The sequence below is a fragment of the Pelobates fuscus genome, chromosome 5, assembly GCF_036172605.1.
Source record: "Pelobates fuscus isolate aPelFus1 chromosome 5, aPelFus1.pri, whole genome shotgun sequence".
Lineage (NCBI taxonomy): Eukaryota > Metazoa > Chordata > Amphibia > Anura > Pelobatidae > Pelobates > Pelobates fuscus.
The window spans coordinates 36,518,785-36,543,667 of NC_086321.1; the positions used below are offsets into that span (position 1 = coordinate 36,518,785).

General features: G+C 36.9%; 1 protein-coding gene and 1 long non-coding RNA gene across 2 annotated transcripts in view; one reads left to right on the top strand and one right to left on the bottom strand.

Moving 5' to 3' along the window:
* LOC134610644 (uncharacterized) overlaps positions 1 to 10,205 on the bottom strand; it is a 53,332-nt gene extending 43,127 nt beyond the window's left edge. Inside the window, exon 1 of the long non-coding RNA XR_010090870.1 lies at positions 10,139 to 10,205. This is a non-coding gene — a long non-coding RNA (uncharacterized LOC134610644). The remainder of the gene's footprint in view (positions 1 to 10,138) is intronic.
* Positions 10,206 to 10,289: 84 nt separating this feature from the next.
* HAPLN1 (hyaluronan and proteoglycan link protein 1) overlaps positions 10,290 to 24,883 on the top strand; it is a 122,033-nt gene continuing 107,439 nt past the window's right edge. The window contains exon 1 of the mRNA XM_063453711.1: positions 10,290 to 10,550. The gene's annotated coding sequence lies outside the window, so the exon portion shown is untranslated. The remainder of the gene's footprint in view (positions 10,551 to 24,883) is intronic.

Sequence of the window (24,883 nt, forward strand, 5' to 3'; positions counted from 1 at the left end):
CGCAAGTAACATGTTTTTCTTTGGTTTTTACTATGTATTGGGGCTGATGTGTACTGTAGTCATTGCAGCCGCCCAGTAGTGATGGGAGTTGAGCGCATGACTTTTCTTTCTGCATTTGTATCCAATTTTTGTATTACTCAGCCTTGTTACAATGCAGCCGCCCATACCATGTGTTCCCTATTAAGGGTTAATAATGTATAGGGGTGTATATATAAAAAATACCCCTTTCTGTCTCATTAGAGATTTTTGCCAGAGGCTCAAGGAAGCAAGGTGAATGGTTAGAGTTAGGACCCACCTAGGGGGGTCTGCCTTGATGTGGCAGGTGGGCTCAATCCTCTCATGGCCATTGGAGGTAACTAAAAGACCTCCATTTGTTTTAAAAATACATAGGGATAAAGGATAGAGCGCAAGTAACATGTTTTTCTTTGGTTTTTACTATGTATTGGGGCTGATGTGTACTGTAGTCATTGCAGCCGCCCAGTAGTGATGGGAGTTGAGCGCAGGACTTTTCTTTCTGCATTTGTATACAAATATTTATCCCTAACTATATAGTGCTGGAGTACCTCTAAAGTTTGACTTTAACCAAAGAGGAAATAGAACCAGACCTTGGAGACAGCACTCACCTGGTATTTAAGCCCTTCAGGACAGAGTCAATAGTGCACGTTCTGATCAAAACAAAACGTAAACAAAAACTGCAATTTGCGCTATATGTCTGTTCACCCGTAGTTCCCCTCTTTCATATTATGTGCACCCACACTTATTATATATCATTTTGTTCAGGAGAAACAGGGCTTTAATTTATCATTAACTATTCATATATGGAACATAATTTATTATGAATAAAATTTAAAAAAAATGTGAGAAAATAAGATTTTTTTTTAATTTGTATTTCCGTCTGACATTTTAGCTGTGAATTTCATAATACTGTTAGATTTTACTGCAAAAAAATGCACATATTTGTAATCAGCGATGTCTCACAAGTACAACAGTACCCCCCAATAACAGGTTTTATGGTGTTTTGGAAAGTTATAGGGTCAAATATAGAACGTTCCATTTTCACATTGAAATTTTCCAGATTAGTAATGTTACCTTTGAGATGGTGTGGTAGCCCAGGAATGAGAATTACCCCCATAATGGCATACCATTTGAAAAAGTAGACAACCAAAGGTATTGAAAGTGGGGTATGTTTAGTCTTTTTTAGTGGGATAATCACTTAGTCACAAACACTTGCTAAAGTTAGCGTTCATTTTGGTTTTGTGTGAAAAAAGCAAAAAAACTAATATTTGGCCAGTGTTTGTGACTAAGTGGCTACTAAGAAAGACTAGTCACAAACACTTGCTAAAGTTAGCGTTCATTTTGGTTTTGTGTGAAAAAAGCAAAAAAACTAATATTTGGCCAGTGTTTGTGACTAAGTGGCTACTAAGAAAGACTGGACATACCCCACTTGCAATACCTTGGCTTGTCTACTTTTGCAAATGGTATGCCATCATGGGGGTAATTCTCATTCCTGGGCTACCATACGCTCTCAAAGGCAACATAACCAATCTGGCAAATTTCAATGCCAAAAAAATGAAATGCAAGCCTTATATGTGACTCTCTAACTTTCCAAAACACCATGAAACGTCTGAAGCGGAGCGCCGGGAAGGTAAGTAACCCGGGCGTTCCAAGGCTCGAAGCCGTTCCGGCATTCTATGCCGCCGCAACGGCTTTAAAGCCCACTTAAAGCGGGACGGCATAGAACACAGTAACGGCGTTAAGGGGTTAAATGGGAAGAGAATACAAAATGAGTAATGGACTAATTTAAAAACAGAAGTACCAGAGTACTAGAATGCTTTTGGTAAACACCTATGGATCTGAGTTACCTACAAGCCAGTATATCAGAGAACCCATTACCTAACAGATCAATACTGCAAGGTAATATAAAATTCACACAGTTACCACACTATTAGTGAAATACTACACGTTCACACTCTAGGCACCATGTCTACTTCAAATCAGTGATGTGTTGATTGTGCTTGGAGTAACCCTCTAAACATAACATCATTAAATACCAGCTGGAGTAGAGTGGAATTTACTTATTCACAAATCTGATAACTAGTGTTGTTTATCAGCAAGTCTATTAAAGGACGACTATTGGCACCCAGACCACTTCAGCTCAATGAAGTGGTCTGGGTGCCAGGTCCCTCTAGTTTTAACTCTGCAGCTGAAACCTCTGAAACTGCTATGTTTACATTGAGGGTTAATCCAGCCTCTAGTGGCTAACTCACTGACAGCCGCTAGAGGCGCTTCCGCGATTCTCACTGTGAAAATCACAGTGAGAAGATGCTGGACGTCCCTAGGAAAGCATTGAGTAAAGCATTCCTATGGGCTGTTTGAATGTGCGCGCGGCTCTTGCTGCGCATGTGTATTTGGATCTGACGTCTCTAGTTGGTGGAGAGTTACCCAGCACAGAGGGAGCCCAGTGTTGGAGAAAGGTAAGTGGCTGAAGGGGATTTAACCCCTTCAGCTCAGCAGGAGGGGGCCCTGAGGGTGGGGGGAGGACCTAATGACCTTATAGTACAAGGAAAATGAGCTTGTTTTCCTGGCACTATAGTGCTCCTTTAAAGGAACACTCCAAACAGCATAATAACCTATGCTCATTACATAGATTAACTTGCAGAGAGGTCTCCTAGGGAACAAAGTTGGGATGACAGGGCTGGACCTGAATATCAGTACTGTTCCACATTGGGACTGTTAGGGGCATGTTGTACTACACTGGACTGAACTATATATCCCATAAACCTCCACTGGATTTCTGCTGGATGCGATAATGACAAGAATAAGGTATGGTATGTGAAACCTCTTTCTGTCCAAAACAGGATTCATTGCCGGTGCTATTGCTTGCCTGTTCAAATGCAGCAGCTAGAATAGTAAAGGTTTCTTTATGGAAATCAATGTCAGCATTTAATGTCTCTTTAAGTTCCTTTTCACAAACAGTTTGAAGTCCTCTAGCTGCATTGGGATTAATCACTTCTATAATATTTACCCAGTGGTGTAGATGAGTAGATATTTTCATTGATAGACGATTGAAAATCTTTGATTCAAATTAAAAATGTTGACCTTAAAATGTCAAGTGTTCAAGAACGAGCCAATAACAGTGAGTTATGGAAAAGGCTACGGCTCTATTATAGCACCATTTATAATGATGAATGTCATTGAAGAGCAGGGTTTGCTACTCCTTACAAGAACCATTGGAGCATGGGAGTTAGAGTGTAAAACATCTCACAGAAGTGGTAGGATACTGCACATGGGAACATTGTTAAAGGGACACTGTAGGCACCCAGACCACTTCTCCATTGGAGTGGTCTGGGTACCTTTCCCCTCTCCCCTTAGCTGTGTTAGTCAAAACACTGCGGTTTTGGAGAAACTGCAGTGTTTTGATTACAGGGCTAATCCCACCTCTAGTCGCTGTCTCTCACACAGCCACTAGATGGTGCTTCCGGAGTCTTACAGCACTAAAAGTGTTTTAAGTGACGGTCGACGTCCCCACGTTCTGCAGGAGGACGTAGAGCGTCGACGGAATCCCCATAAGAAAACATTGAATAATACTTTCCTATGGGGAGGTCTAATGTGCGCGCACGGCCTTTGCCATGCATGCGCATTAGGTCTCCCTCACCAGCAGCCGGTGGCGGAGGAGGAGCATAGGCTGAGATGAGCCAGCGCCGAGGGACATTGGCGCTGGACCCAGGTAAGTGACTGAAGGTGTTATTAACAGAAGGGGAAGCTACAGTGCCAAGTTTGTTTTCCTGGCACTATAGTTTCTCTTTAATAAGTGAGTCCACTGCCAAATGTGAGCACCATGTATCACTTTGTATCAATGGAGTATACAGGCCTCATGGAATAAACATTTATTTAGATCATCTGTTGGCCATAAATGTTGCATGCCGTTATGTCCTTGATGATTTAAATAAACCTCTTCTACGCCACTCACTCCATGAAGCCTGTATACTACCTTGATACAAGTTGTAAAAAGGAATATTATAATCATGCTACATTGTTTATAACACTGCAATTGAGACATCACATAAATCAGAGGTTCCCAAAGTAATCCAACCTTCCTGGATTTAGGGATTACACAGTTGTGTCTAAAGTGTTTTTAGGAAAACAAAAATACATCATAGACACAACTGGTTAATCTCTAATCATGTACTGGTGGGTGAGGAGAGTGAGGACTGAATGAGGAACCACTGTCTTAAATAATACCTCAATATTGACTTTTTAAATGCATTCCAAGATCTTAAAAAAAATCTTGACATTTCACGCATTAAGCATGATGTCTATAATTTTTCATCAAATTGTGCAAATTGTACTCGACACCAAGTACAGAGGGCATGGAGGTGGTACTCTCCACACACTGTTGAAGGTAAACAAGTGTTGATGTTATGCTTATTACTGATGTAAAGTCAAGCCAGGTTTCCACAATTTTACCAAGTTGAGATGGACATTTCTACAGCCCAGTTTTTCTTGGCACTAAATTCTGGAATTTGATTGTCATGATCAATTGATACACAATTCTCTGTTTAGCAATTATACCCTAGTATCTCATTTTGGAATGCACACTTTACAGTTGATATTACTGAGCATTTAAAACTGACTGCCAGTTTAAGGAAAAATTGAATTTGGACAGCACATGAAATATACAATCTGTGAGTGCTTTATATCATTAATTATCTAACTTGAAATCCCATTTTTCTGCATTATCTACCAGTTGGTGAACTGACTGGCAGTCATGTATAATCCATCTCCTTGGCAACTAATCAATCTCTAATTGTAAAATCTAACTTTTGAGACTGAATATCTGAAAAGAATGGACGATCCACCTTTGCCAATCGACAATATGCCTTTTTGCTGGATAATTGGCATAATTACAGCCTAATTAAATGGTGGTAACTCACCAGATTGATTTTCTACATGAATAATAATATCTAATTTTGTAACCAAGACATGGGCATTTACATTTTGCTGGTTTTCAAATAGGTCTCTTTATCTGCAAGATATTTTCCAAGTTAATGGTATTAGTATGATTGGACTCAAATTAAAGATAGAGTTTACCTTGCCTGGAAAAGAAACATAAACCATGATATTATTGCTGTAATTCATAGTGGGACAGACATTTTGCTAAATGTATACATATTTTGTGGCAGACTGAGCTGTCCAGAAAAAACTAGAGTAGGCACAACTGAAAAGAGATTACAGTTCAAAAACGTAATATGTGAAACCTCTTATTGTAACTTTCTTCAGCAAAAGATATGTTGTATCAACAGTTTGTGGCATGCTAATAAGAGCACTGAGACTCCATTATCAACAGATTGTGATGCCTAGTCTGTCTATAAAAGTGTTTTCAGTGAATTGAGGTTGTAAATAGCACACAGCATTTAGTGTATAAAGAACCAGGAGCAACTTAAGTTGGTTGAGTTGAATATCTAGCCATAAAGAATGAGATACATTTAAACTTGCCAAGTGAGATTTAATAAATGCCATGAATGCACAGCCTCCCCTCCCACCCCACCCCCGTAATGAGTCCTGTTCTCGGATAAATGCCCAGTGAACAATTCAGGTGGATAACTGGTGGTCCACAATAACAACCAATCAAGGCCCTTACAGACTAGCTATGGGACCTGCATGTGATACTGGAGCTATTAACCTACGGATCAGCAGAACGCGGGATGCTGGAGAACTTAAAGCTTTTACACTGTTCTTGAACCAGCACCTAACCTAATATACCAGAGGATAGGTTAGAATGTGTATTACTAGTGGCCGGGCTTAACACAGAGAATAATCTAAGACAAGGATAAAATAGATTTATGTGAATGTTTAGACAGACCCAGGTTAGAAGATACCAGAGTGCATGATAGTCCAGATAGGCCGGGTCTTTTTTATCTTATACCCCCTATGAATTGTACCAAACCACTATTCAATTTAAAAAATATATTAAATGTATATCTTTGCTTGCATTACATCTTAAGATTTTATACAGATGGTACCACGTTCCCTCTAAACTAGATAAAATATACGAAGCATATTCACACTTATGTTGGAGATGTAATAAAGAGATCGGTGCAATACTCCACATATGGTATACTTGTGAGTTATTAAATGATATAAAGGCCCATCTATCTACTTTGATTTCAGAGTTAATTCTGGACACTGTACCACTTACACCATCTCTTTTTCTATTTAATTTAGACTTCCCCATATTGGAGAAAAAACACAAGTATCTAATTACACATATTCTCTTTGCACTTAAGATCTCTATAGCTCGTAATTGGAAATCACGCCCATCATGGCAAGACATAATTAATCAAATAGATTATCAATATACAGTGGAAAGTAATTTTATAGATATTTCTTGAAATTTAATTTCCTATCGTGACTTATGGCATCCTTGGCAGGATCCTAGAAGGAAAGCTAATAGTTTAGGTTAAGGAAGAGACTAATTGTGTAGTAATGGGGAGGGCGAACACAATAGAGAATGGTAAAATTCTTTTTTTTTAAAAAGGGGGGGGGGGGGAGAACCCTTGGATACATAATATCCCACACTTAAGTAGTGGGCCCCAATTGCTGCAGTCCAATTAATATATGTTATTTTTCTTTTTTGTTACGATATATGTATATTGCCTTAAACTATGCTATTAGAATGTTGATATGTCGGTATTTGTCCTATTTGAACTACCTCCACATTCTAATGATTTTTTGGACATAATTGTATTTTATGTTTATCTCTGGCAATGTTATTATCATTGTATTAAGAATAAAATTATAAATATTAAAAAAAAAGGTAGGCCGAGTCAAAAATACCACAGAGAGCAAGGAACGCACTATAGAGTATTATAGATATTATATGTACCGGCTAGCCCTCAGAATGAGCTAATTATAGGCATAGAGGGATTGAAGCCATTTGCATAATTCTTGTATTCCTAAAGCATGTGTGTACATCACAAATCAGGTGACGCCACCTAGCATGCATCATTATTGTGAGTCGAGGACACTGTTTCAAAAAATTAATGCATTGACAGAGCGTCTGGAATGGTAACTGATGTCAGAATGGTGCAACAGTGGAGAAAGGATTCCAAACTGATGTAAAACTAGAGAAAAACACAAGACCAGGTGGAGGAGACAAGAGTGGGCAGGTACCATAACAGGGTTTGCCAAAAGGGAGTAAACGGTGGCAGCAGGATCTCACAACACAGGTATTGAGAACATTTATTCTAGAAGCTTCTTAAACTGGATACCACGCAGCTGTTCCTCTTTTCTATCCTGTCACCTTATAGTGTACACATTATACTGTATATGAGTGTATAATCATTTATTTCCATTCCAAACAGAGCTACCATGAGAAATGAGAAATTAAGCCAAATCCTTGCTCCCGACACCATTCACCAAGCCACAAGTTAAAGTCCCTAATATACATCCTCCTATCGTTCTGAGTGTTATGCACAGGCAGAACTTCAGAGAATGACAGTGTGGAAGCAACCTGCCGTATATCATTGCCAAAAACACAAAAAACTTCCTTTACCTCTGAAACCACATTGCAAGCCAAGCCATTTGTCCCTAGATGGACAAGTACATCCAATTCCCCTTCCCGCTTTGCTCTCTTAACAATATTACAAATATGTCTCCTGTCTCTATGAGCAATATCTCCGGGAAGACATCTCACAAGACCACTATTGTCCAGCTCCACACCATTTATAATAGTAACCCCCAACAACAACTGCTTTCTACTAGACCTCAACATAGTCTGCAAGCCTGTCTCCATAATACCACTACACTTGGTGCCTGAGAATGTCTCCACAACACCACTACACACGGTGCTTGAGCTTGTCTCCACAACACCACTACACTAACCACAGTATAACTTCAGGATTCCCAACTTCTCCTCTCAGCAACTACTTAGTGTGTGCCCTTGTATCATATGCTGAAATGTATCAGCTCCAGAATGGGTAGAAATGCAAGTTGCATTAGGACATCTTCTCCTGTTAGCATTAAACTCTGTGGGGTACCAGCTGACTATAGTCCTATGTTCTGGTGGAAAATCCTCATTCCCAGATTGGCTGGACCCTCCATTAACCTACCACTAGAGCATCATAAGGAGGATAGCATTAGAATTGTTTTCAAGATAATTTAATATAATGCAACGTGAATGTCCTGACGTCTGGAGAAGCTCTGGACACCAAGAAATAAATCTGTTCATTTTACAGGTCTATTATGTAAATTGGAATTGTACATACAAGCTGTAAATTTCAAATGTAATTATAAAAAACAATGGATTAATGATGATTCCAGAAAAACAAACCAGTCTTTAAAGATCCTGAATCATTATATAATGTCCCCGTTGCTGGGATTTATAGAGATATATATGTATATTAAACATTCTATGGTGTCTTATTAATGCGTTTCTTAAGGGGTTAAATGTATTTTTAATTCAGAGGACAGTTACTTTGAAAGCGTAATTCTGTTTGATTTTTCTGGGTGTGATAAAGTGATTCTACACTATAATTTACTAAATACAATAATTTTAGTTGTCGGTAAGATTCCTGTTACTCTGAGTCACCAACGGTTAAGTTCAGTCAAGGGAAAGGGAGTTATATTCATCATAAACCCCTCTTTGTTAAGTAGAAAAAATCCTGTAATACCAGGTAAGTTGTAGAAGGCAAGGGAACAGAGTAGATTTTCAGGCAGTAATTACTTAGCAATGGGAGTGGGACTTCAGTGATCAGTCAGTTTTCTGGAACAATGGCGCCACCTAAAGGTTGTATGTCAAAGTGCAAACTGTATGCAGTCCACCAGCTCCCTGTCTGTCCCTTTAGCAGTCAGCAGCATGAAGTGTATGCTTTGCATGGAGCATTGAACAAATAATTGTGTGTCACTCAATGGTAATAAGCTTATCAACAAAGCAGAAACAAATCCACTGAAGCTAAAGTGATATATTTCATTACCAGGGTTTCTTTATGTTCCAAGTGACTCTGTGTTTTGAAGGCCATTGGTGCCAGGGAAAATAGAATGATGCGTTGGTATCAATGTTTTATAAGCAATATTCTGCTTTATATTGCTTTTTATATAAACAGAAATTGAATGGCGTATTCTTCTATTGCAGGAAAGTTTTTACATTATCTATTTTGTGAAGCAGTGCATGTACAATAGAAAAATATTAAATCGATGAATTTAGATGTAAACAACAGCATCCAGACCTTCCAGGTTAATTCCTTGTGGACTACAACTCCCAACACCTCAGCCATCTAGAGCTACCTAAGTATATGAGGAGTCACAATCACAGCTCTAGAGATATTTTACATATATATAATTATCAATGAACCAAACTGTGGTGTGGTTGTTAATATATTTAGTATGAATAAAAAAAAATAAAAAAAAAATAACAGTAGTGATAAAACACATGTAATACAATGTACTACATGATATAATGCATGTTTTGCTTTGTTGACTGGGAGGATTCTCAGTATATTTGCAGCATCAGCAGCAACTTAATTTTCAGCTAAAAAAAATGTACAAATTCCTTTTCTTTTTTGAGCCTCACACTGCTTTAGTGTTCAGAGAATATTTTTCCAACCGCTGGCTCAATTTTCCTGTTTTTCTTTTTAGCAAACCCTCCCATTTGTTGCCATTTCTCTTGATTTTTTTTTTCCCCACCTCATTTCTTAACTGACTTCTTCAGAGGTGAACAGAGAATTCACTTCATCAAAAGTGGCTCTGTTATTGAAATATGAAGCTATTTCCTATCCAAGAAAACTGTTTTCCTGAGTGCAGCTATCAATGGCCCCAATATGCTCTCCCTGTATAATGACAGCCTGTTCTGTTAGCTAAGCCAGTGACCTAGTGCCTACAGCCCTCAGCCACCCTAGTTCCTCCATTCCTCTGGATCTCCTGTCCCTCAATATCTCCAGCTGCTTCTAATTTTGGTCAGTGGTATATATGTATACTTCTCACCCTGGACACCCCACCCACTTATACACTATATATACATGCCTGTCATTCAGGACTGTACTGTGAGACTGGACAGCAATTTTAAACAAACAACACAAACACAGACAATCCACACCTGTTGCATTGATACTATTTAGTTACATGTTGGTTCATTTTATACCTGGATTCTTTTGCAACATCTCCCTCTTGGGGCTTCCTGTGTAAAGAGGATTTGTGAGTAAGTGAATGTGTGACTTTCTCCACAGGCTGCAGCTGAGCTCTGTCGCTTTGGTGGATCTCTAGTGACATAAAGGAGCTCTTTGAGGAGCCCTGGGCTGGCAGTTGTGGGCTGTTGGTGAGTTGAGGACACAGATCAGTGTAGCTGTCCTCAGCACTGAGCATTGACTGTGAAGGAAGCTGGATACACAGACTGCTGGGCTGCAATTAACACATCTTGGAGGCGTACTTTTCTTATGACGTGTTACTTTCCCTTTCTGCTCGATGAGAAAGTATCTTCTGTTACCAAGAAGACCAGGACCTCTGCCATCAAGTGTGCTAAAGAAGCCTTCTGGACCTAGACACTGCATTACAAGGTGAGCATCTGCCTTTTGTATCAATCCCACCTCTGGACAGCAGCAGAAACCACTCTGGGGGACTGCAGGAACTTCTAACTTTTTCTTTTCTTTATAACTTTTATAACTTTTGATGTTTTATTCATTCTTAGTGTAAGTGCATGATGCGGATTAATGCCTGAAAATAATGTATTGGATTTAACTGCAGATTAACTATTACAGTTATCACAGATCCCTTACTTAATATTAGATCCTAACTTTTTAAATGGTCACTGAATTGTCTGCTAAAATATTTAGTGTGTCTGATACCTTATGACATGGTTGTAGAGATGGACTTGTATAAAATGGTTAATGGAAGAGTCACAGCCAGGCAGATGTTTGATATGAAGGAATTAAGGTGTTGTAGTATGAAGGAATTAAGATGTTTGATATGAAGGAATTAAGGTGTTGTAGTATGAAGGAATTAAGATGTTTGATATGAAGGAATTAAGGTGTAGTTTGTAATGAGCACTTTTTGAAACAACTTTTCAAAACACATCAAATTACATCTACTATGAGAATTTCTGGGGCAAAGTTCTAAAAGTAAAGTAATCACCATGGAAACAAAATGAATATTGAAGCTGATAACCCTTCTGTTCCATATTTTTTTTTTAAAGAACTATTCTTAATGCATAACCCAAAATATTAACCAAAAATGAGATCCCTCAGCCTACAGTGCAGATCTAAGACAGCTGGGGGTCTGACTTTTGCCCAAACTTGATGTAAAAGTGTATTTGTGGCATACTGCAAGAACATGTCACAGGTAATGATGCACTGGCAAATATTACCACATTCTTTCAGTATTAGTGCACACATTATGTATACTAGAAGTTGCATTATTAGCCAATCGTTAATGACTATGGAGACAGCAATGTATATCACTGGTGAGCACACCTGTTACATGTACCTCAGTGATAGTTGGCTGGAATGTTTGATGTATACATAGTTATTACATTATGTCGTTTTGTTTCTAACTTTACTATGAATACAGGAAACATATTCATGTTTATGTATGGACTTTGTCATGTTTAAATCAATATTCTATTTATTATCTTCTAAAAAATTAACTAGAAATGTCTTAAAATGAGATTTTATTCGTGGGATTTATTCACTAAACTGTGCAATGGTGCAGAAGTTTGCAATCTTTTGTAGAATTTGTATCAATGCTGAAAAGTTTTATATATATATATTATAATATGTAATCTTGATATAGGCAAAACATGGTGATTATTTTAAACTGTAATATTGACTTGATTTTCCAAGCTGAAAGACAACTCATGCTAATTAAGCCCATTAGTGTCTTGTAAGTCTCATTAGACAGCAGACATTGAAATAATGTGTCAGAATTGACCCTAGAGGTTCTGTTGCAGGAGAAACACGTTTTAACCAAATCAAAAAAGTGTTTTTAGAGAAAACTATGATCATGAGGAAATTAGCTGTTATTTCAATGGGCAAATCATGTTTTCAGTTCCCATCCTGCGCAGTGGATGACATCACCCATGCATTATTTTATTTAATGCATGGTTTGAATGACACTGTGGGATCTGGGAAGTGCAGAACATGCATGTCCTGACCTGCTCAGTATTATTGGGGGCGCTATACTGTCAGGCAGCAGTTGCTGTTTGATATTACAAGAGAGTAGCGGATGAGACAGTAACATCATGATTTTTCTCCTCAGCTCCTCTCCTATCAAATAATTATTAGGAGTATTGCTGAATTCATGGGAAGGGTTTTATGGGTGTGCCCTGACAAACCCTAAAGCAGGACCAATCTGTCTATTCACAGATCTCTAGGGGCACTTTTGCAAAAGTCATTATTCGATTTTTATCTTTTTGAAGAAACAAATCATGATTATGTATGAAAATGCTTGGCAGTAAAAGAAAAATCTGTATTGTGTACGTAATTTTCTAAATTAGTTGTTTTAAACTGAAGTTTACATGGTAAATTTCACAGTAATCTAACACTCTGGGCACACCTATGTTTCCACCAATCTCAGGCAGAAAGAGGTTGTCCACTACTGAATTCTGATTAAAGAGCACTAACCCTAACCATAAGTCAAGCCTTAACCCTAACCTTAACCACAGCCATAACCAAGGCCTTACACGGAAACCCTAACTATAACTGTCATCTTAACCCTAGCCATATCTCTGACTATGGCAATAACGCTAGCCTTAACTATAAACTCTAACCGTAAACCTTGAATTAGCCCTAGGTTTAACCGCCGTCATAACCCTAAACACATCCTTGACCTTAACCATAGCCTTAACCATAACCATAAACCCTAAACATAACCTTCACCTTAACCCTAACCATAGCCATAATCTTAGCCCTAAACCATAACCATCACCTTAACCCTAGTCTTAATCCTAACCAAATCCCTAGCCCTAACCCCAACCCTATCCCTAATTATAACCCTAGCCTTAACCCCCGACTCTATCCCTAATTATAACCCTAGCCTTAACCCCATCTCTATCCTTCGTTACAACCCTAGCCTCAACCCCAGCCCTATCCTTAATTATAACCCTAACCTTAACCCCAGCCCTCTCCCTAATTATAACCCTAGCCTTAACCCCAGCCCTATCCCTAATTATAACCCTAACCTTAACCCCAGCCCTCTCCCTAATTATAACCCTAGCCTTAACCCCAGCCCTATCCCTAATTATAACCCTAGCCTTAACCCTAGTGCTTGTCTCAACATATGCTATATCCCTAGCCCTAACCCTTTTCTTAACCCTAGCCATAAGATTAAACACTAGCATAATCCTAGCCCTAAGTCAAGCATTAATGCTGATAAAACATCCTTAATATAAAATACTTAATTTGAAATGTGCATCAAAGAAGCATAATGAAAATGTCATACTTGCGGTGTCTCCAGAACACACAATTTTATTGTTACCTCACTATATAATACAAGAGAGGGGGTGCAATAGTGGCCACCAAGGTGTACAGACTAATCAAGAGGTGTAATATATGTTGGATTTAAGTATAACGCACTATGTATTGCAACCACCTCTCTTCTGTTGTGTGTACTCATTGTGTGATTTTTAGTGTCTTGTAAGTGGTTAGAGACACTTTATCTAATGCCAATCCACCCATATCCCATTTGTAGGATATCTTCTGTTGTTCTAGTTTTACCCTATAATATTCTAAAAAAAAGAATCAACCATGTTTAGAATAATCTTGTTTGCATGGAGGGGACATTGGCTGACAACACTTTTCAAACACAAAAGATAAAATTAAAGATGGGCTGTATATATTACCAAGGTGAACAAAACTACAAATAAAACACAAATTCCATTTGCAAGAGGTTACCCCTTGAAATACTTTTTTTTTTTTAAATATAGCAACATTGTGTACCCAGTAAGTGTGTAACTGGAAACCTTCTAGATCAATGTCCTGTCCATTTTATCCAAACGTCTGACTCCATTCATTACATATAAGTAAGAATGATTTTACTGTGTTTGCTGAATGTACATGCCGTGTACAATCCTATTACTAGGCAATTCCTAATATAAAGAATTTATTTCCTATAGTGGCATTCTTTAATGATAGCATAATTGTCTACGGATCAAACACACAGCTATTTGCTATTGTTGGATCTAATAGAATTAGTTTTATAAATGAACTCTTCTCAGATTAGGTTCTGAGTGAATGAATGTGCATTCATGTCACTGAAATAATACAGTACAGCCAATACAGATGGGAATTTGCCGGGTGGAAAGTGTGTCTGTACGTGTTCCAATATGATGTCATAAAATCAAACAAACCTTTGAGTGTATTTTTGGCACAGGAAACCGGTCCTGCTTAAAAAAAATACAGCATCCATTTTGAAAGAGCATTTGATTACTGGTCCAATGTGGCATAAAACAGCAATATTTATTTTCTTAGTAACATAGTTTACAGATAATTTAAGCCCGGCTACAATAAAGCCAAAGAATTAAGTGACTTGTAAAACAATACACCTTTTACAATGTGAGATATTTCACTTAAGATAAAAGTCACTGTTCTCTTTTAATTATTGTGTCTATAAATGTTAGAGGTGAGGCAGACACCATTACAATAACTTGTATTTTATATTTCTTTTTTTTTTAAAAAAAAGCAAATTCCACTGACTTCATGAAAGAACAATGAAGGAAAATTGTATGATTTGGGGTATATGCACTAAACAGCACCTTGTTCTAAGTTCATTCTATGTTTCTATCATGTATAGCGTGATGGAAAGACGAGACGGGGGGATATGAGAGAAACATTTAAATACATAAAGGAAATCAACACAGTAAAGAAGAAGACTATATTTAAAAGAAGAAAAACTACCACAACAAGAGGACATAGTCTTAAATTAGAGGGACAAAGGTTTACAAATAATATCAGGAAGTATTACTTTACTGAGAGGGTAGTGGATGCATGGAATAGCCTTCCAGCTGAAGTGGTAGAGGTTAACACAGTAAAGGAGTGTAAACATGCGTGGGATAGGCATAAGGCTATCCTAACTATAAGATAAGGCCAGGGACTAATGAAAGTATTTAGAAAACTGGGCAGACTAGATGGGCCAAATGGTTCTTATCTGCCGTCACATTCTATGTTTCTATCATGTATAGCTTGTTCTACTGACAACCAATTTGCAATATTTGGGCCAAATTATAATGAGCAACTAGATCAATAATCCCTCATTACAATCTGCAGTTTATCTGCAGCCCCCTTTGAACCACATAGAATTATGCAAACACATGTCAAGAGACATGTCACATACTACTACCAGTTCCATGTTCGGCGTTTGAAAGCTGATATTGAACATAGTTCTTAATAATATTCCTATGCTTCCCTGTGCCTCTATGGAACCTCTCAAATACAAAAGGGATCAATATGTTGTGATTTACCAGTGGGACATATTGTGATGTCCAATTAAAGAAAGTTTAAATCATATCTTATTATAGTAAAACTGCTATAGGATATTGAGATTAAAATAAAGGGATTATTGCTATTATATTTGTTCATCTTTTTTCATTATTTTTACTTTTGCAGTTTTACAGTGACCTTTACAGATTCCAGTCTGCTTTTATACAATTTGCGCTTTCTAATTTATTCTAGAAAAAGCAAAATGAACACATTTGTGATCCCATTTATCGTGTTATTTCTATTAAAATGTTCATTGCTTTACCTTGCCACTTTTTGGTGTTAAATAAATACATAAAAATAATATGTATTCAAAAGATAAATGAGCAAAAGTTTAATCTTGTCATACATTTGTTTTATTCTAAAATGAAATTTTTATACGTCCACACTAATATTGCACTTGTGAAACATTTATTGCATGCGCAATAGATTAAAATGATGGTTTGTGAGTTTTTTATTTTTGATGTTTGATCTTTTTTTAAATGTGAAATGTCACTTTCATCCTGTAAATTGCTTACAGAATATATATTTTTTGTTAAGTTTCTATTAACTACACAGCAAGCTGTACTGAGTTACCAACTAAATATTAGGAATTATTTACTTAAGTGTGATTTGTCAGGAAACCAAAGTGAATTTAACCCCTTAAGGACCAAACTTCTGGAATAAAAGGGAATCATGACGTGTCACACACGTCATGTGTCCTTAAGGGGTTAAAGTACATTTCAATTTAAGCCAAAATTAGCTGACTTTAAAAATATTAACATTTGGCTATTTGTGGTCTATAATTTGAAATTAACTTTTAATTCACTTTTAATGTATGATTTTCTAACAACTCATACATTAATATATAATAGCCTGTACTGTACTGTACTGTATATATACGCACAGTTTCGCTTTGATATTTTTTTTATTTTGTTTTCAAATAAAAATCTCAAAGCGAAACTGTGCATATATATATATATATATATATATATATATATATATATATATATATATATATATATACTATATATATTTAATAATGTGAATTTTTACATAGACTTTCAAGCAGTTGAGTATATGCCACAGTATTTCATTAATTGAAGAATGTGCCAAGCCTTAATTCCCAATATATCTATTACACGTTTAGCACCGAGAATGCAAAAAAAGTCATAATATAACTATTATATATGAGCAACTGACTGGGCAAAGACTGGTTACAGATTTTGGGAGTTGGCAGTTCAACTTCATCTGCGAAGCTAACTGATGGATATGTACCATATGACTACGCAAAGTATTCTACAAAAAAAAAAGACATCTATTGCTATACAGTTATCTTCTGTTAGCCTTAAAAAAAAACTATTAGACATTCCGACTCCGCAATTTGTTAACGTATCTTACAGACTCCATTGAAAAGGTAGCTTGTAATTTGTAGGCAACAGAATGTTCTTTGGTAAAAGAAAAAAAAAAGTTTCAAGAATTCAAAATGTACTTAAGGCTTCAATCAGTGCCGTAAAAGGAGGATTGAGGGAAACAGCTGGCTAAACAAATATTAGGTGTAGAGTGGATGCAATGGTCTAAATTAATAATACAGCTCTTTATTTACTCTATGAATGGCAGGTTTGTACATTTAGGGTGAAATAAATATAGTTACTGTGTGCCACCTAGTGGTTGCTGCTATGAAACTGTTGGTTAAGCCTTCAAAAAACCCACATCTGTAATGAATTCAGCTGAACGCCTTCGTATTTTAGTATGAACAAGTAAGTTTTTTATACGGTAATGTTTAAATAAAGGGTTGGTACAAAGTAAAACTGTAAAAATTTAAAAATACCAACTGTAACATTCTTGTTACTTAACTCACTTCTATTAACGTTCCTCACAATGATTCATTGAGACAAAAATATCCAGCATTTATATAAAATGTCTATTAAGTATCATTTTATCATGAGTTTAACTAAATGTTCCTTATTCGGTGAAGTAGGTTCAGAATGTACGTGCTTGGAGTGCCTTGGACTATTCTGCATTTATATTCTATTGACAATGTAATATCCATTAAAACAAACAGCCTTAAAACTTTTTTGTGATTGTTTGACATTAATCTCTTCATTTAATTAAAAATGTATAAACCTAGCTCAATACCAGTGCAACAGGAAAACATTTTAGATAAAAGGGAGGATGTCATCTCAACAGATTATCAGATCCAGTGCACTTGCTCATTCACTAAACAACAATTTCAAGTCTCACTCAATGTAATAGTTTTATTTAAAAACACTTAATCTAGGCAAAAAAATAATAGGGGTTTAGTTATGGTATATGATCATACAGTGCATAAGCCTGCCACAACGTCAATGTACCCCATTCTTGGTAGGTCCTACTCTAGCCAACTAATGCCTGCTCTTATGAGATTAACTCACTTATTTGGAAGATGCTTCCTCCTGGGACCCAGATCAAGGTTAAATAGGGCCCTGGAATGAGGCACCTGTGACAGGGAGTGGTGCAAAACCAGGGAGTTTATCATCAGCGCTGTGGAATACGTTGGCGCTTTATAAACGCCAGTAATAAGCCTGGTGTGATGTTACTGAATATAAGCTGCAGACAGACACCGTCCAATTTACAATACTTAATAAACAATTATATACCTGGGACTATTGAGACAAATTAGGATTGGCGTCACTGGCTATGATTGTTGACTAAGAAACATTGCCCCCTATCTTACCTTTGATCCTTTCTCTTATGTCATCAGATTCTTTAATAGGTAAGCTGACAGGCGGAAACCTACCCAGTGTGCTAGGAAAAGCTTTAGAATGCACTTGGCCATATGCACATTCTTCTTGACAGTTGCTTTGAAGAGGAATGTTAAGCAGTTGGAGGTCTAGAGATACAATACTTATTAAGGTTTGACTGCCACTTAATTTTTTTGCATTAAAGAACTTTAAGCTCAGTGTGCCGTCATATGTCCATCTACTATGAGTGTTAACAAAGGTATTTCATATTAAAATAAAAGGAAGGTTTATGGAAATTCTACAAAATTGTTCATCTAAATGTACATTGACGAAATGTGCTCTCTTTTGAAGGTGCAATCTGATCTACTAGTATATTGAATGAACAAAAAAAACCCTCTGAAATGCATTTGTTTTGCTTTTGACAATCCATTCATTTGAACCCCTTAAGGACAGCTGGCGTTTTATGCTCTTCTCACCGTCCTTTATACTTACCGGGTCCTCGCCGAACCTACTCCGGCAGAACGTGATCCTGGGGTCTGCCTGGGAGCTCAGACAGACCCCCTCTGCCCGATCTGCCCCACCCCCCCTCCAACCCCCCCTGCTTTGTGATCATGGGGTCCTCGAGATCACATGGCCGGAATAGCCAGGATTGAGCAGACCCCCTCATGCCCGTACATTTTTTTTTTAAAGTTATAAAACAGTTATATATATATATGATCTAAGTACTTTTATATACACATACACACATCATTAATAAAAGTGTATTTTAATATTAATATATATATATTAATATTAAAATATACTTAGAATGACATTAATTATATATATAACTTTGGCCAGTGGGCTACCATACGCTATCAACGACAACATAACCAGTCTGGCAAATTTTAATGTGTATAAACTGAAAAATGTAATGTGTTATATTTGACCCTGTATCTTTCCAAAATACCATAAAACCTGTGCATTGGGGGGTACCGTTTAACTCGGGAGACTTCGCTGAATAGAAATATATGTACTTTATTGCAGTAACAGCTAACAGTATTGTGACATTCACAGTTAAAATGTCATGCAGAACTAAAAAATAACATTTTTTAATTTCTAAAAAATTTTTTTAATTTATTCATATAACATTATGTTTAGTATACAAATATATGTGACATGAAAGCCCTGTTTCACCTGAACAAAATGATATATGAATATAATCATGAATATATGAAAGAGGTGAATTACGCCTGAACAGGCATATAGCGCAAATTCAAGGTTTTGTTTTGATCACAACTTGTACAATTGACTCAGTCCTTAAGGGGTTAATTGCCTTTTAAACAGTTTGAAAAACCAAGGATTTATTTTTGACTATGCTGGCTAGTATAAAGTAGTTTTAACCAATGGGAAGCTTTTGAATGCCTACAATAAAAGGAATCAAATAGGCTACAAACCCCTAAGACTTTTTCAGATCATTTCTATTCCAGTCGCATCCCTTTTTTCTGATAATGTAATCAATTATCCTAGTATACTATTGGTTTAGAGTGTTAAATAAAAGCCAAAATAAACTAATAACTCACTAAATTGATTAAACAAAATCTATTTTTTTTTTTTTAATTTGTCTTTGCACAACCATAATTACAACATTTTATAATACATGCTATGGCATTTTCATTTTTTTTAAGCTGCTACTGCTACTTTAAGAAGAGAAGAGATCATGTATTCAGATTTAAATGTACAATCCAAACCATGAATATTACAAAAACACAAATGCCTTATTCTGATTTCATTATAAAACCCAGTATATGTCAAGTTTAATATTGTATTATGACAAAATTAATTCGATTGGACGTTTCTACATGAATCTTCATAGTAAACTCATTTTCCATGCCTAGTAAATTTAGAAAGAATAAAATCATGTTTTTCAAATTGGATTTAATTACTACAATGCAACGGGAAGTTTGAGTACAATCAATTACATTGAAAAATCATTTGAAAGAAATAATTGCATTGCACTGGAACATCGCTCCTTCTGACGAAAGTCTTAGTTATGTTAAGATGTTTTCTCTGGAGAGTTACAGCATAGCTCTAATTGGTTTTCTAAGTCGATGCATGAGAATATGTTTAATTAACAAAATTTATGAAATTTTAACAGTAAGAAGCTAAGAAGCTCTGTTCAGAAGTAGTTTCAGAAGAGCCCCCCAGATTACTCATTCACCGTCTAGGATAGGTGAAATAGCTCAGTGGGCTAATGCATCAGCAGAATCTGTTCTAACCCTTGGGTTGCCCTTGGGTTCAAATCCTGGCAGGGTTGACTCAGCCCTTCATCCTTCCGAGGTAGATAAAATGAGTACCATTAAATTGGGTGATAGTAACAACTCCTGGATGTTTGGCTAAGGTAACATCCCCAGGATGTAGTTGGAAACCAGAGTAATCTGGTTAAATACTTTGTTATTATTATAGGTGTGGACAACCTTCTGCACTCCAGATGTTGTAGACTACATCTCCCCTGATGCTTTGCCAGTATTACGTCCGTAAGAGCACTAGGAGAGATGTAGTCTACAAAGGTCGTCTGCCCCTCATCTAGGACACCCTTTTAACCAGGAAGTTATTATCAATGAACTGACCCTGCTTTGAAAATATTGAATACCCTCTTCGATGGATCATACCGTAGCATTTGGACATAAAATAATGAATTAGTCATTATGGAAGCTAACGTGCTGAAACTGATCTTTCATCTTCCCAAAATGGTTCATCTTAATGGGGGGCCTCATCTTGACCTGTTTTAAATAACTCCATTAATATATCTCCTGCCTAGCCTGGAGCTGATATGTTCTGACATTTTCAAAAGGATAGCTTAGATCGAAGGAATGTGTGCTCAAATCGGGTGATTGAAACAATAATTATATAGAATTTGCAAGATTTATCACACCGAAGCACAACGTTGAGTAAAATAGTAAGTGTAAAGTGGAGTAAAATAGCTCTTGAATTCAGCATTTTTTATTTAAATATGTCCAAAACTACCTCACTATGAAATAAAAAAAACACAAATATAAACATAAAAAGATCAGCCTGGATTAGCCAGAACATTTTAGAACTTGGTAATCCTGAGAGCCTCAAAAGTGTTCCCTAAGCCTGTGACAGTCTATTTAAAATTCTAAAGGTGGGTGGTCTGAAAGAATGTTGAATTTTTTTTTTATTTATTAAAGGACACTCTAAGCATCAAAATAGTTTTATCTCAATGGGATTGTGGTGTATATATGCTGCCCCCGAAACTCTATCATTGAAAACAGTTTAGTTTCTGAGAAATGTTCCTCAGGTAGCTGTCAATCTGACACCCACCTGTGGCTTCTGGCTTAAACAGATTCAATAGTTTGTGATTTTGGCTCTAGTTAGGACTTTTTCTTGGTGCTGGAATACGTGTAGGTTTAAATTTATTTTTAAACCCCCTTAAGTCAAGTTAATAGCCATCTTAAGCCAAGCCTGATTGCCTTCTTGATGCTGATTGGCTGTTAAGTAATGCACTTTGACAGCTGCCTGTATTTAGTAGAGAGGTTGCCTTTCTTATAAACCTGAAGGGATATGTTTCACTTACACGCATATACAGCATCATCTTTAGAAGAGGCTTCCTTCTGGGACGAAAGCCATGCAGTCCAATTTGATGCAGTATGTGCGGCATATGGCCTGAGCAATGACAGGCTGACCCCCCACCCCTTCAACCTGTGCAGCAATGCTGACATCACCCATACGTCTATTTCCCAAAGTCAACCTCTGGATATAAAGCAGAGCACATGCATTCAACTTCTTTGGTCCACCATGGCGAGGCCTGTTCTGAGTAGAACCTGTCCTGTGAAATTGCTGTTTGGTCTTGCCCACCGTACTGCAGCTCAGTTTCAGAGTCTTGGCAATGTAGCCTGGGCCATCTTTGTGTAGAGCAACAATCTAGCCTAGGCCATCTTTGTGTAGAGCAACAATTTTTTTTTTCAGATCCTCAGAGAGTTCTTTGCCATGAGGCGCCATGTTGAACTTCCAGTGACCAGTAAGAGAGAGTGTGAGAGTGATAACACCAAATTTAACACACCTGCTCCCCATTCACACCAGAGACGTTGTAACACTAATGAGTCACATGACACCGGGGAGGGAAAATGGCTAATTGGGCCCAGTTTAGACATTTCCACTTAGGGGTGTACTCACTTTTGTTGCCAATGGTTTAGACATTAATGACTGTGTGAGTTATTTTGAGGGGAAAGCAAATTCACACTGTTATACAGGCTGTACACTTATTACTTTACATTTTAGCAGAGTGTAAATTCTTCAGTGTTGTCACATGAAAAGATATAATAAAATATTTACAAAAATGTGAGGGGTGTACTCACTTTTGTGAGATACTGTATTTAGATGATGAGTTTACTATAAAAAATATGGAGGGTACGAACATGTATGTGCATCGGTTCACTTCTTTGTTCCTCTCTGTCTTTGATTTTATTCATGAATTTTCCAGTTTTTTAAGTTATGCTTGTTTCTCTTTAATATCTTGTCCATTTTTATTCTAAATTATATATCCCACATTTGAGCATTCCGAGTCGGAATTACCCTAACTCATTGGTCCTAGAAGGTCTAGAAGTAATGCTGTTCATATAAATGTGATGTGTCATGCTAAAACAGAGATTAAACAAAAAATTAGACTGCAAATAGGGTATATGCCCCTAACAACCTCCTTCACCTTGCTACCTTCTACCTGACTCTTGGTACCCATTAGATACTCGTGGGTTTTCTCATAAACATATTACACACACATACAGACACACACATTCAAATAGTCGTAGACTAGTCAAACATGTATACAGACATACTAAGATTAACATAGACAGCATACAGACACACATTCATAGATGTTTACACACATTGAGGCACACTTTTACAGAAGCACACATGCAGGTACACAAATAAATGCACATAAGTACAAAAATACACACAAGAAGTTACACACGTAGGAAGTAATTAACAGTGAGAAGGTGAGATGTTTCAGTTGCTGTTTGATAATTGTTTGACCTTTCTCTGAGAAAGCGTCTCCTTTCTCTGCATACAGAGAGCAGGGTGACTCTCGGTTACCACAGACAGAATAGGCAGCAGTCATGCTTGGCATGTGTTTTCGGTGGACTCATGCATGTCCACTGCACCCAAGCAATGAATAGGAAGGATAATACTAGTAGATGATCACGTAGGCCTACACTTGCCCCCCTCCACATAGATTTGTTATAGAAAGGCAGGAATGTGGCCCAAGGTCCAATATGTTAACCCCCACCTCTCTTGAGATGGGTTGGAGAATGATCTGCTAAGTCCCCTTTGATTAGTTACACATTTCAGTTTCCCTTCCTGTCTCCTCTCTTCTTGTACATGGCATGGGGAGGGAACCAGGTGGCCCATTACACCCACTCTGTTCTACAATTTATTGTTTTAATATTATTTTAACCATTCTCCTGCTGGCAGTGTTTTCCAGCTAGAGTTTATACCGCGAAGGTTAGGAAATCAGGATTATTCAACACAATAGTCACCATTTTAACAAGCTATTTCAGGATCCTGCTGCTTAAAGAATCATCATCTGTAACTGACTCCGGCAGCCTCAATCAGGTGCAATAGGTAACATTTCCACTGACTTGCCTATAGTAAATAAAGAGCTATTTCTCCTTGCAAGTTGGATGTCATATGGCCATTAACAGACAACATTAGACATCCTGATACCACAGATCATATAACTCAATCTAAATTTTAAACACTGTGTGGTAACCAGTTGTTATGTTATATTATGAACTCGGTAAATTTATATTTTTAGCATGACCAGAGTGGTCATGACATTAGCTCATCCAGTTAACCTACAACAACGGTGAGTGAACAGGAGCTACATTAATTGTGCAAATCACTAAAGTGAATATGTATTATCTTAATCCTTATGAGGCACAACGCTCACCTTATACCACAAATTCATCAGAGGTGCTGCGTACCTAGCAATTTGAAAAATCTGAAGATCTACAGGGGAAAACTGTCATAATTTCACACCTAGAGGAGCTTCCAAGAAGAACACTTAAGATTTTCCTACTTTTTTAAGTTAGTATTTTTGTCAATTGTGGGAGGTCGCAAAATTCGAGGCAGTGATAACTCATTTCATTAGGTAAAACCAAGAATCAAAGAAGACATTTTCTAACTAAAAATGAACATGCATTTTATTTAATGGAATAATGGAATACAGTTAAGATGCCAAAATATGCTGTGAGCAAAAATAAAGTTTGTATATTTTCTATCATTGTTTAAACTCCCCCTTGTAATTTCATTTTCTCTCCTTACTACAGCATCCTAAAACCTTTTCTATTTCAATTTCCATGTGTTCAATTTAGGCTACACTTTTTTTCTGATAAATAATTCAACCTATATAAATAAACTAAATAAGAATTAAGTACAGATATTTATTATTGGCTCATTCTCTGCAGTCTTTGTCATCTATGACCAATATAGTTAAATTAATTTAGACATCTCCTTAAAGGGACACTCCATTTCCCTAAAGCACAATGGCTTGCTGAAATGCTTTATGAGTGAAGAGTGAGCCCTATTTTATTTTTTCAATTTGTTCTTTATTGTTTACAAATAACAAATGACAGGGGGGTACAGAAAGGAAGAGGGGGAGGGGAGTAGTAAAATTCCAGTGTGTACATTGTGTTACAGAAAATGCAGTTGATTCTTGTA